A 13,092-nucleotide genomic window follows, 5' to 3' on the forward strand; every position below is an offset into this window, starting at 1 on the left:
GGTTGGGATTCTCCCCTACCCTAGCACTCCCCTACTCAGCAATCCTTAGAGCAGATGTCTCTGTCTCTACATTGGTGACTTTCTTTCCTATGGGCAATGTTTTAGCACCCTCTGTTTTAAGCCTGACCTTGGCCTCCATCCTCTCCTTCCTTTGCCTACAGATCTTTTTTCCTATTGAGGCTATGTCTAGATTGTTGGATCCATGTAGTGATATCCAGGACTGCTTCATCTTGTTGAGATATCGAGCTCCACTCGTGATATGCCAGGGTGACCGTTGTGCATTTATGTCACCGACTTGCTAGCTGTAGATGCGGTTGGTACACCGCCCATGAATAATAGCTAGATGACAGCTATCCTTATCTACTCTAGTTTGTGGCTCAGTTAGTATGCCACCTTAGTTAGTTAAGTTTGGTTTGAGACCCACATATAGGGTTCTTCTATTTCTTTTGTACTAGAGTTCTTTTGTCTTACACAACTAAGAAGAGAAAAACTGTTTTCAGCCTCCACTTGTGTGTGTATTCCCCATTGTGCAAGCAAGAAAGCTACAAGTGAGACTCCTTCCTTCTCTCCCACAATCTTGACATGGTATCAGAGCCTTGTTCGTGGTAAGGAGCTCAAGAAAGCAAACCAAGTTCGCATTGTTCTGGTAAGAGGACCACTGTTGCTTTCATTTTTCTGTTTTGGGAGCAAGTCTCTGCAGTAAGTAGCACAGCCGAAAAGTGCAAGAGTGCATTGTCTCAGAATGAGACGCCCTTCACAGTGTAGGAAGATGGCAGTATATGCTGCGGGAAAGGGCTTTAGCCCTAGGTTGCTCTATTTTTTTGATTTGAGGCCATTTCGGGGCCTGTTTTGGAGGCGGAAGTTTTCTCAACGCACTCAGGAAAAGGCCATTTTTTTGCTGTGCGACCACTGTTCTACAGGTCCGTGAAAAGTTACCGTAGAAATTGCATTGTATGTCTGTGCACAGAGACATTGGGAGGTACAGAATCATCCTTGTTTCATGTTGATGCAAAATCGTCACTAGGAAGTGATTGTGTGGTCAAATACCACTTTCGTCAGTTTTGCAGATTTGCCCTTGTGAGGCTGAAGCTGTGTTTTTACAGTGACAGAATTTTTTGCAGTATTCTATAATGGCATCTGATTCTCTTCCACAGATTGTCACTAAAAAGCTTGACAAGAACAACTTCCAAGCATGGAAGTTTAGAATGACAAATTTCCTTATGGGAAAAGGATATTGGGAATTTGTTGCAGGAAATGAAGAAGAACCAGTTCTTCCTGATGTTCCCAATCAACAGCAAATGCAGGCATTTAAAGGATGGCATGAGAGAGCCAGAAAAGTTATGTACTTGCTGTCTATCAGTATTTCAGACTCTATGATTGTGTATATTCAGGATGCAAGTATGCCACTGGAGGCATGGGATACTCTGTCAAAAATGTATAGCACAAATACGCAAGCCAGGAAAATGCAGCTCAAGCAAGAGTTGCACAATGTGCAAAGAGAAAGTATGAGCATCAATGACTACCACATGAAGGTGAAGAAGATTGCAGATGCACTTGCTTCCATTGGGTCGCCAGTGGAAGATGATGATTTAGTTTCTGTGACCTTGAATGGTCTAGGAAACGATTATGCACAGTTTCGAACATCCATTTCCGTCCGTGAAAGATTTCCTGATTTTGAGGACTGAGGAGAAGAGAAATGGTGATGCATCTTCTTCAGGAGGAACTTCAAAAGAAGTTGTCTTCTACTCAAATGCTAGAAGAGGTAGAGGTAGGGGTAGAGGAGCTGATCTGGAGGCCATGGTAGAAATCAGAATATGCAGCAAACTCAAGAAAACCAGTCCTATGGAGGAGGACGTGGTAACTCTAGAGGCAGGGGGAGCCAAAGAGGTCGTGGCGGATGGCAAAGAGGCCAAAATGCAAACAGCAATGTTGAATGCTACTACTGTGGTAAAATGGGTCATATGGCTAAAGACTGCTATAAAAAGCAGAATGACATCATGAATGAAAATTTGCAACAAGGGAATTATGCATCTTCTAGTAGACAGGGTGATGACAGAAATGAGCATTTGTTTATGGTGCAGCACATGACCAATTCCGTGACAAGTGCAAAACAAAGCAACGATGTGTGGTATGTTGACTCAGGTGCATCAAACCACATGACAGGTCATGCAAAATGGATGCAGGATGCAAGGAAAATGGAAAAACCAAGATTTGTGGAGACTGGTGATGATATTGCACATCCTATTGTGCAGATTGGAAAAATTCCTTTGTCTATGCAGGATGGGAAAAAGAAATACCTGTCGGATGTATTTCATGTCCCGAATATCACCAAGAACCTGGTTTCTGTTGGTCAAATGGTTGAGCAAGGCTTGCAGGTCAGATTTAATTCTCATGGATGCTTTGTTGAGGATATGAAAAATAAAGATCGCTTGATAGCAAAAGTAAAGAAGAAGGGCAGAATGTTTACATTGGATCAGACATGTCTGAATTGAGTGCAGCAATGTTTGCACATGGGACCGATGTAGTTGTAGATATTGATATCTGGCATAAACGCATCGGTCATGTTAATGTACAGTGACTGAAATCAATGCAAGCTCAAAATATTGTTGCAGGATTGCCTAAATTCAAGGTTGCAGAAATGCATAAGGTATGTGAAGCCTGTCAATTTGGAAAACAGGCAAGGAAACCATTTCCTAGATATCTTCAAGAGAGTAAGAAGCCATTGGAATTAATCCACTCTAATGTGTGGACTACTAAAGCTACATCTCTTGGAGGCTGTCATTATTTTGTCACTTTTATTGATGACTATAGCAGAAAAGTTTGGGTGTATTTTATGAAAAAGAAAAGTGAAGTTTTTGGGCATTTCAAAACTCTTAAAGCTATGGTTGAAAAAGAAACAGGGCTGCAAATAAAATGCCTAAGGTCAGATGGAGGGGGAGAGTACCTCTCAAATGAGTTTGCAAGGTTCCTACAGGAGCATGGCATAAAGCAGCAATATTCATGCAGTCATACCCCACAACAAAATGGAATTACAAAAAGGAAAAGCAGGGATATTGGAGAGGTATCTCGTGCCATGCTCAACGAAAAAGACTTGCCAGATTTTTACTGGCCTGAAGCAGTTGCTACAGCAGTCTACATAATGAACAGGACTCCCACTGCAGCAATACATGGAATGACTCCAGAGGAGAGGTATACTGGTAGGAAACCAGATATTTCTCATTTGAAAATTTTTTGTTGCATTGCCTATGTTCATGTGCCAGATGAGTTGAGATCCAAGTTGGATCCAAAAGCTGAGAAGTGTATCTTTATTGGTTATTCTCTGCAGCAGAAAGGGTATAGATGCTATAACCCTTCTACTCGTAAGTTTAAGGGGAGCAGAGATGTTGTTTTTGATGAGATGAGTAGCTGGTATAAACCAGTAAATGTGATTGATGATGTAGATGCACAAAATGGTAATGCTGCACAGATTTCACAGCAGCAGTCACAAAGTATTAGTGGACCTGGAGTGTCCTCTAGAGCTGTGATTCACATTCTTCACCATGGACAGGCAGATTGAGATCAGGAGAATCTCCTCAAAACAATGCAGATAGTGGTATGCAAGTTTCACGAAAAGGAAAAGAGAAGGTAGATCAGCCCATGTTTGATGTGAATGCAGGTCACTCTTATGTGGATGGTGAATCCAGTGGCTCAGAACAGAGCATTGATGATGAGTTGGGTATTCCTTCTATTGTTACACCTGGAGTAAGGAAGACCAGGGATGTTTTGAGAGCACTTGGGAGTGAACCTACTTTGCGCAGGTCTACCAGAGCTAGGTATCCTATGGACAGGCTGAAATATGATGGATATACAGCCATTCACTATGCCTATATGGTCAAAGTGATACAGGAACTAGAACCCACTTCTTTTGAGCAAGCCATGGGAAAAGAAAAATGGAAGAAAGCCATGGATGAAGAAATGGATGCCTTGGAAGCAAATGCTACATGGGAATTGGTACCTTTGCCTAAAGGTAAGAATGCAATTGGTTGTAAGTGGGTTTATAAGGTGAAACATAATGCAGATGGTTCTGTGGGTGAATAGATACAAGGCAAGATTAGTAGTCAAGGGGTATGCACAAACATATGGCATTGATGATGAAGAAACATTTAGTCCGATTGCAAGGATGGCAACCGTAAGAGCAGTCATTGCTATGGCTGCATCAAAGGGATGGTCTTTACATCAGATGCATGTAAAGAATGCCTTCTTGCATAGTGATTTGCAAGAAGAGGTCTATATGGAGTAGCCACCAAGTTATGTGTATGTTGTTCATCCTGAGTTTGTTTGCAGGTTGAAGAAAGCCTTGTATGGCTTGAAGCAAGCACCTAGAGCATGGTCTGACAAGATAGGACAGTATCTTGTCACTATTGGCTTTCAGATTTCCAAGGTAGATTTCTCACTTTATGTGAGAAAAACAGAGAAAGGTATTATGCTACTTGTCATTTATGTTGATGATTTGATTATGACAGGTGAGAATGATGAAGATATCCTTCATGTGAAAATACTATTGAAGCAGAAGTTTGAGATGCAGGATTTGGGAGAGCTGCGTTATTTCTTGGGCATTGAGGTGATTAGATCACCAAGTGGGATACGGCTCTTGCAGAGGCAGTATGGATTGGACATGCTGTCCAAATATGGGATGACAGGCTGTAAGCCTATTTCAGTTCCTTTGGAGCAGAATGTGAAGCTAAGCGCAGATGTAGGTGAGCTTCTGGAAGACCCTACTATGTACAGACGCATAGTAGCAACTTTGATTTATATGACTATTACCAGGCCAGATTTGAGCTATGCTGTTGGATTGGTAAGTCAGTTTATACAGGCTCCAAGGAAACCGCATTTGGATGAGGCTAGACGCATACTCAGGTATGTGAAGTCCACAGTGCAATATGGACTATTTTATGAGACTGGGGTTCAGATACAGTTGCATGGATACACTGATGCTGATTGGGCTGGTAGTATTTCTGATAGATGATCTACCAGTGGATATGTGTTCTCTTTTGGGAGTGCTGCAGTCACTTGGAGCAGCAAGAAATAGCCTACAGTTGCCTTGTCGAGCACAGAGGCTGAGTACAGGGGTGCAGCAATGGCTGCATGTGAGGTAGCTTGGTTGCATAAGCTACTTTATGATATGCATCAGCCTATAGATGGGCCAGTTGTCATTTATTGCGACAACATGAGCAGTATACACTTGGAAAATAACCCAGTCTATCATGCTAGAACAAAGCACATTGAGGTGCATTATCACTATGTGCGGGAGAGGGTTTTACTAGGTCTTATTGATCTAGTTTATGTCAGCACAGAGGATCAGGTAGCTGACATATTCACGAAGGCCTTATTGATCTAGTTTATGTCAGCACAGAGGATCAGGTAGCTATCCTTATCTACTCTAGTTCGTGGCTCAGTTAGTATGCCACCTTAGTTAGTTGAGTTTGGTTTGAGACCCACATATAGGGTTCTTCTATTTCTTTTGTACTAGAGTTCTTTTGGCTTACACAACTAAGAAGAGAAAAACTATTTTCAGCCTCCACCTGTGTGTGTATTCCCCCATTGTGCAAGCAAGAAAGCTACAAGTGAGACTCCTTCCTTCTCTCCCACAATCTTGACACATCTGCACCCAAGTCATGACGTGTAATGTGATAGGTGTGTCCTCTTCGTTAAACATCTCAACTCCAAACAGCCCCAATGGTACTGATGGCTCGTTCGTCACACTAAAGGGTGGTTTCTGTCTAGGGAATTTGGCAAAAAAGTGAGTGATTCCCACACTCTGGGCATCTAAGATCGGCCTTTTCTTGATTAGCCTGCTCTCATTCGAGGCATGTGAGGAGATGTGTCCTAGATGACCACAATTCCAACAAGAAATTGGTTCTTAGGTCTACCTCCCTAAGCCTCTACCTCTACCTACCATCATGACTAGCACTAGTCGATAATCCATGAGGATTGGATTGCCCTCTTTGTCATATGAGACGTGAGAGTTCACATAGAGTTCGTCGTCATTTGGCTCCTCCACATAGTGGACTGGAGCGTCGCTCGTTGGATGGGTTACAAAAGTTCCAGGTGGCCGGGGGATGCCCGTGGGATTTATTTCCATCCTAGGAATGGTCGATTTAGCATCATTAGGTGCCGGGAGAGCCAATGGGGCTCCCCTCCAAAAAAAAATTGGTGGTCTATTCCCTAGAGGTGAGGGTGGTTGTAAGGTTGCAAGTATGGGAGTCATATGTCGGTAGTCTACAATGCTTGGCATCGTGATTGAACCTACTGCAATTGGCACAAGGTTGGGACCTAAGGTCCTGACACCCAGCTGTCAAGTGGTTTCCAGTGCAATACATGCACTGGATGTGTGGGGCAATTGGGCTCCTCGCCATTTTTTGTAGCCTTGCTATCTCCATCTTCATCTCCACTAGGTCTTGGTTCTAATCAATGCTCTTTCCCTTATCCTGGCTATTTGGGACCGACCATTTGTTGGATGTGGTTTCCCTTTCTGAAGTTCTAGGTGAGTTATCGTCCACTCAAATGGCCTCTTTAAATGTCAAGAATCTCGTGGTGGAGGGACTTGCTTGAGCTGCTACACCAACCACACACTATATACACAAGAGGAAGCTCACTCTAGAACACAAGAAGAGAGATGGAGGACAAACTGTTTTCTTGCTAATTTCTTCTTCTTCTTCCACACACTATAAAATATATACAAAGTATAGATAAGATACAACATAAAGGAAAGTGGCCTACTAATTCAAACAGTGCATAACAGACCACATTAATCGGTTGGCGCTATATCTTTGCCAGCTATAGGTAGGTGTAACAAACTAAATATAATAAGTGGTAAGTCAATGGCCATGTGAGATGCATCCAGTAATGATACCATGATATGCGTAATGCAATTGTGTATGAACCATAGTGCTCAATCATTTTATGATTTGGAAATCAACATTGTGAGGTGCGAATACATTTCTTTCAATGATTTCAACCTACACGTAATGCTACATTGCTAAGGGTCAGCACCAATATCCTCGTGTTGCTCGACCCTCTTAAACTTAAATGATAAACATCCTATATGGTATGGACAAGCAAATAAATTATAATTTCAAATGTTATCTGAAACTAATCACCCTCAAACCCCCTCCTTCTCCCTACCATTTAGGTTACGCATCGTTGATAGGTGTAGAATGTATTTTTTCATGCGTTTTTCTTGTTAAAATGGTAAAAACTATACTTCAGCACAAAGAAAAGGCTTAATCGAGGCTTATCCCTCATGCTCCAACCATGTCATACATCCACGAATATAAAGCATATTTTTTCCTAATTTTGTAACGCAACAACCTAATTTTTTCTATTTTTTACTATTTTTCTTTATGTATTTAGATAAAAATCATGATATTTCTTATTTATGGGTTGGGAGTGATCACAATCACTGAGAATTGATTTTATATTCATTTCTAAACCACATGAACCCCAAAATCACAACAAAACTCCCAAATTTTATCATTTCTAGGAAAATTGTATAATTGCAGGTTTTGGGTGTTTTGGTTTAAATCATTATATGACTAAATTTTCTGGTTTTCTTCAAGATTTTTGATAGATTTCAACATTAAGAATTAAAGGAAACCATTTATAAACAATTCCATCAAACATCTATCATAAAACAAATTAATCTATTACTTACACATAGAATCACACTTTTGGAGACCTGTATTTCATGGTTGGGAGGCTGCTGATGCTCATTCTTGGCTCTGCTAACGCTCTCTCATAGCCCGATCTATGATCTCCTTTGCTCTAGTTCCCTCATTCCATCCCCATCTTGCATTAAACTCCACCCCCTTCTCCCATAGAATCACACGTGTGAACAAGTAACAAGAGGAGAGAGGAGGGAGGAGGGAGAAAAGAGAAAGACTAATTCTGCATCTTCTCCCCCGACAACCATTTTCCATTCCGAAGGCGGCGATGGAGAGAAAAAAAATGAGGAAGATGTTGGCCATGATCTATTGTGTGTCTTGTGCTTCAGCCTCCACACCCCTCCTCACCAAATTGTCACCATGGGGCAGCCGTTTGAAAAAACGCCCCCGCCCACACACACACAAAAAAATTTAGGGGCTTTGGCCCCCCCCTAAAGGCCATGCGCAATTTCTTTTCCACTTTTTTTTTTGTCAAATTCAATCTTTGCAATGTCCGGCCACTCATAGCTCTTCTGCCTAATAACCGATTTCAAATCTGAAAAATCCTACATATCCTAGCTTGACATCCTGAACACCCAAGAAGCTATCTCTCTTCAATCTGACTGTCAAAAAATTACTAAAAATCCACAACCACTGCAATGGCCAAAGTCTTCATTTCCATCTTCATCAGTCTCTTAAAATTGTCAAATCCTCATGTTCCTCTTCCATCAGCTTTAAATTCCCGCATAAAATTTGCAGTCGTCCACTCCTTTTCGGCATTTTATAGATCTTTAAATACTACTCTCAGTGTCTGAGCTTTCGATTTCCAAAATCGAACGTCCAATTCTAGGAATCGGACACTGGTAAGGTGGTCCAATTCCGTCCGGCCGAAGGGCTAAAACTATGAAAAATCGAATCAATGACATGATTATGGGCAAGCTAGCAGTCGAGGACTTCCAAAATGCAACTATGACCACAAGGCAAGGTTTGTATATACCTAGGATGCACTAACAATGCCGGTGGGAGTCAATCAATTAGTAGGAAACCCTAGCTATCCAAGCTCTCTCTCTCTCTCTCTCTCTCTCTCTCTCTCTCTCTCTCTCTCTCTCTCTCTCTCTCTCTCTCTCTCTCTCTCTCTCTCTCTCTCTCTCTCTCTCTCTCTCTCTCTCTCTCTCTCTCTCTCTCTCTCTCTCTCTCTCTCTCTCTCTCTCTCTCTCTCTCTTTGCTTCCCAGGGTCTTAAACCCTTGCTAATCTCAACCGTAATCTCCCGGATCACTCCCCATGCAATTCTAACACCTCTAAGCTCTCTTTTTTTCCATTTTTCCACTGTTTGTGCCCTGCTTGGGCCTGTTTCACAGCAACAACCCTAAAGCTTCCCGCTTAGATTTCTCAATCCTATCCTACTCTAAATGTAACAAAAATCAGAAGCAAAATACTGAAATGATTTCTCCTACTTTCCTAATCATCAAAAAACCAAAATACTTACTTGTTGTAGAGATTAAAAACCCAAAACCTCCTACCTATCTCAATCTTTGGGGTTCAGGGATGAAACCTTCACTTCCTTGCTCAATTTGCAGTGCACAAGTGTTCAAGCTTGAATCTGTTGGTCCTCACAAACCAAAATGTAGAGGTGAGCTCACGCTCAATCGTCAAGACCCATGGACTGCTTATTGTTCACTCATTTCAAGTGAAGATCTATGGCTATCTCTCACCTAGTCGATGCACCTTCAATCCTACCAGGGTCTAGTGAGCTTACCTTGATTCCCAAATGAGTTGCCTCCTCCCTCAAGCACACAGGTAGCTTCCACCTCCAAGCTTTTCACTTTTTCTGCTTTTTATTGTGCTGAGGTTAACATCGTGCTTCCACTTCAAGGCTCACCTCCCTTCAAACTGTATGACACTTGCTGCAATATTGCCCCACAAAGCTTTAGCCTCAATCCACTTTGTAAAATAATATATACACATAAAAATATACTTCTTTTTGCCCTTGCTAGTTGCAAGTTTAATAGGGCCTACAAAGTCAATGCCCCATTTATGAATGGTTCCAATGGCAAAATTGGATGATCCTACATCATATCCCTTGGTTGAGGTTAACCTTCCTACATACATGTAAGTAACACATTCATTTACATACCAATAAGCATTTTTGAGTACAGTTGACCGCCATAAACTTACATGGAAGATCTTGTTTCCTATCATTTCACCTAAGAAGTGTCCTCTTGATAATCTTGCATGTGCTTCATTAAGTACAGTAGGCCATTCTTCAACAAGAACACATCTTCTCAAGACATTATCAATTACCTACCTATATAGTACTCCCATTATAACCTTAAAGTGTTTGCTTTGCAATGCTTTGCAATCCCAACCTTCTCCACTAATCTCTAGACAACTCTGTAGGGCATTACACCATCAAGCAAAAAGTTAAGCATTTGATCATAGAACAAATTAAAGTTGTGTACTTGGACATTGAATAATTCTCCATTAGGTAGCTAATCATTCACCCCTTGTTTGGATCTGCTAACTCAATTCTACTCAAAAAATTAGCTACAACATGATATTTTCCTAGTGTATGTATTATTTTGTAGTCAAACTCTCGCAACAAGAGCATCAACTTTGGTAACATTCCCATCAACTGTGGTTTATTTTAACAAGATACAATAGTGCTCAATGATCCAAATGAAAAATGACTTGATTTCTTAGCAAATATTTCCTAAACTTATGTAATGCAAATATCATTTCAAGAGCTTCTCTCTCAACCACAGTATAATTCTTCTTTGCTCTATTGTAAGCCTTCTACTAGTATAGTAGATGGGTCTAAACTAGCATACAATCTTTTCATGCATTAGGATTGTTCCCACTGCAATGTCTAAAGCATTGACAAAGAGATGAAAAAGAGTATCCTACTGTGGGGGTTGTAAGATGGGTGCCACCACCAATATCTTTTTCAATATATCAAAACATTTTTGATGGTCTTCCCTCCATATAAACTATACACCCTTCTTGGTGAGTAATGTTAGAGGGGCACATATATTGGCTAAGTATTAAAGATATCTACTATGTCATTTAACCTGCTCCACAAATCTCATGACTTACTGGATTGTTGTAGAATCTAATGCTTGCTAAATTGATTTAATTTTCCTTGGATCTATTGACATTCCTTCTACTAAGATGATATGTCCTAAAAGAACTCCTCTTTTTGCAATAAATATTGATTTGAATGGGTTAAGAGACATTCCAAATTTACAGCATCTTACAAAACAAAGCCCTAGATGTTGTAAGTGATCTGCCTTCTTACCAAAAGCACAAGAATCATCAACAAATACTCTCATAAAGGTAATGAGGTGTGGATCAAAATATTAATATGCTGCACTGTGGAACTCTAGTGGCCAATTTTTTAATCTAAAGTTCATAACTATACTCACAAATGCTCCCCATTCAATTATAAGCCATTTTGTCCATGTCATCCAAATGCATTGTAATCTTATTTTAGCCTGAAAACCCATCCAAAAAACTATAGACCTCATGTCTAGCTACATCATCTAGCATAGAATCCATAAATGGTAAAAAAAAATGGATCACTGATAGTTGTTATTTTCAATTTTCTGTAATCAACACAAACCCTTATTTTTCCATTCTTTTTCAGCACTACTACTATAGGTGAGAGCCAACTAACCTCATTCAGAGGCTTAATAAAGCCAATTAGGAGCAATTTTTTGATCTCTTTCTTCACTTATTTAGCATAGTTCAAATTCATGTGGTATCTCTTTTGCATTATGGATTTAGCATCAGCCTTCAAATTGATCCTATGTTGATACACCTATGGGTCAAAACCTTTCATATAAGTGTATTTCCATGCAAAAATGCCTTGGAATTCCTTACATAACTAAACAAGCTCCTCCTTGAAATCTTTCTCAACAAAAATACTCATTTTGATAGGTTTAGACTTTGCTTCAGCATCCAAATTAACTTCCTAGACATCTTCTTCAAGTACTCTATTTGATTATAATATGCTTATACTTATACTCCATCAATAATGGCTTGCTAACTAGCTCTTCTATGTTTGTTAAAGCATTACCCTATTTCTCTTGAGTATTAACATCAATTTCCATGCTTTCCTTAAGACCATTCTTGCTCGCTTCATCAAATTTACTATTTTTATGTATTAGTTCACTATTGTCTTGCAGAGTATGTTGCCTACAATGGTAAAGCCTTTGCATACAGTGGTGAACCTTCTACCTACAACAATGAACATGTTTCATACACAATAGTAAACCTTCTACCTGTAGCGATGAACCTATTTCTTGCAATGCTATTGCTATAAGCACATTATATTTTGACAAAATCTTTTCAACATCCACCTCAAAAACTAGCATAGTGGTGGGATTAGCTTGCAAAAAAAATTCTTCCATATCATCCTCTATCTCAAGTGCAATATTTATGGTTTGAGAAACCAATGGGTAGTATTAAGTTCCAATACAACCTAATTAGCTATGGATAACCTTACTTCCTTACCACCATCAAGTATAATCACACTATCTGCACCCAAATCTTGCTTCAATTTGGACAATCTGAACCAAGGTCTTCCCACAAGCATATAATATGAATCTCCTAAACCTTCCATGTAGAGAACCACAAAACATACTTTAAATTTTAGACTGCAACATGAATGAGCTGATCCTTGAGGATCCCTGATAGCTAAAAGCCTCCACTAGTTTTCCACTTTTACTTGAAAAGGTGCTGGAACCAATCCCTATAACTTTTGAGCAAGATATAATTCCTCAGGAATAATACTTACTCCTGATCCTCTATCTAATAAAACATCATCAAATTTCATACCCAAGTACTCCACTTGGATGTTAGAAACTTTCTAATCTATCACTTTTGCCTATTTGGGGATTACAACTTGGTAATCTAAAATATCATTTCGTTCTTCCGCAAACTGCTCCCGTACTTTTCCTTGATTTAGCATAATCTTTTCTAGGAGTGTCTTCTTAAATCCTAGGATCAAATCAAGGATCTACTCTAGAGTTAATTATTTGTAAAGATGATTTAGCTAATGCTATAAATAGCTCATGTGAGCCTTGATAGTAATCATCAAGATTTAAACTTTGATACTATCCATTTGAGTATTACCTTGTCAATGGCACAACAAGTTGATTGTCTTCATTTTGCTGTAAATTTCCTTATAGACCTTGCAATGGGTCGATAGAGTTGTGGTGTTTTGCCTCTTCTTTCCTCTTCAATTTTTGAACCTCCTTAAAGGCTACTTTCCTAGCCTTTTCCTATTCATTCCAATTGACTCCCATCTTAGCTTTGGATCTAGTTACAGCCAAGCCTTCCATATCATCCAAACATTCCTCTACTGATGCCAGGAGGCATATTTCACTGTGGATTCTGTGCCACGGTGGA

Source organism: Lygodium microphyllum, chromosome 20 (assembly GCF_053477565.2).
Source record: "Lygodium microphyllum isolate KBCC chromosome 20, Lygodium_microphyllum_v1.1.10, whole genome shotgun sequence".
NCBI classification, from domain to species: Eukaryota; Viridiplantae; Streptophyta; class Polypodiopsida; order Schizaeales; family Lygodiaceae; genus Lygodium; species Lygodium microphyllum.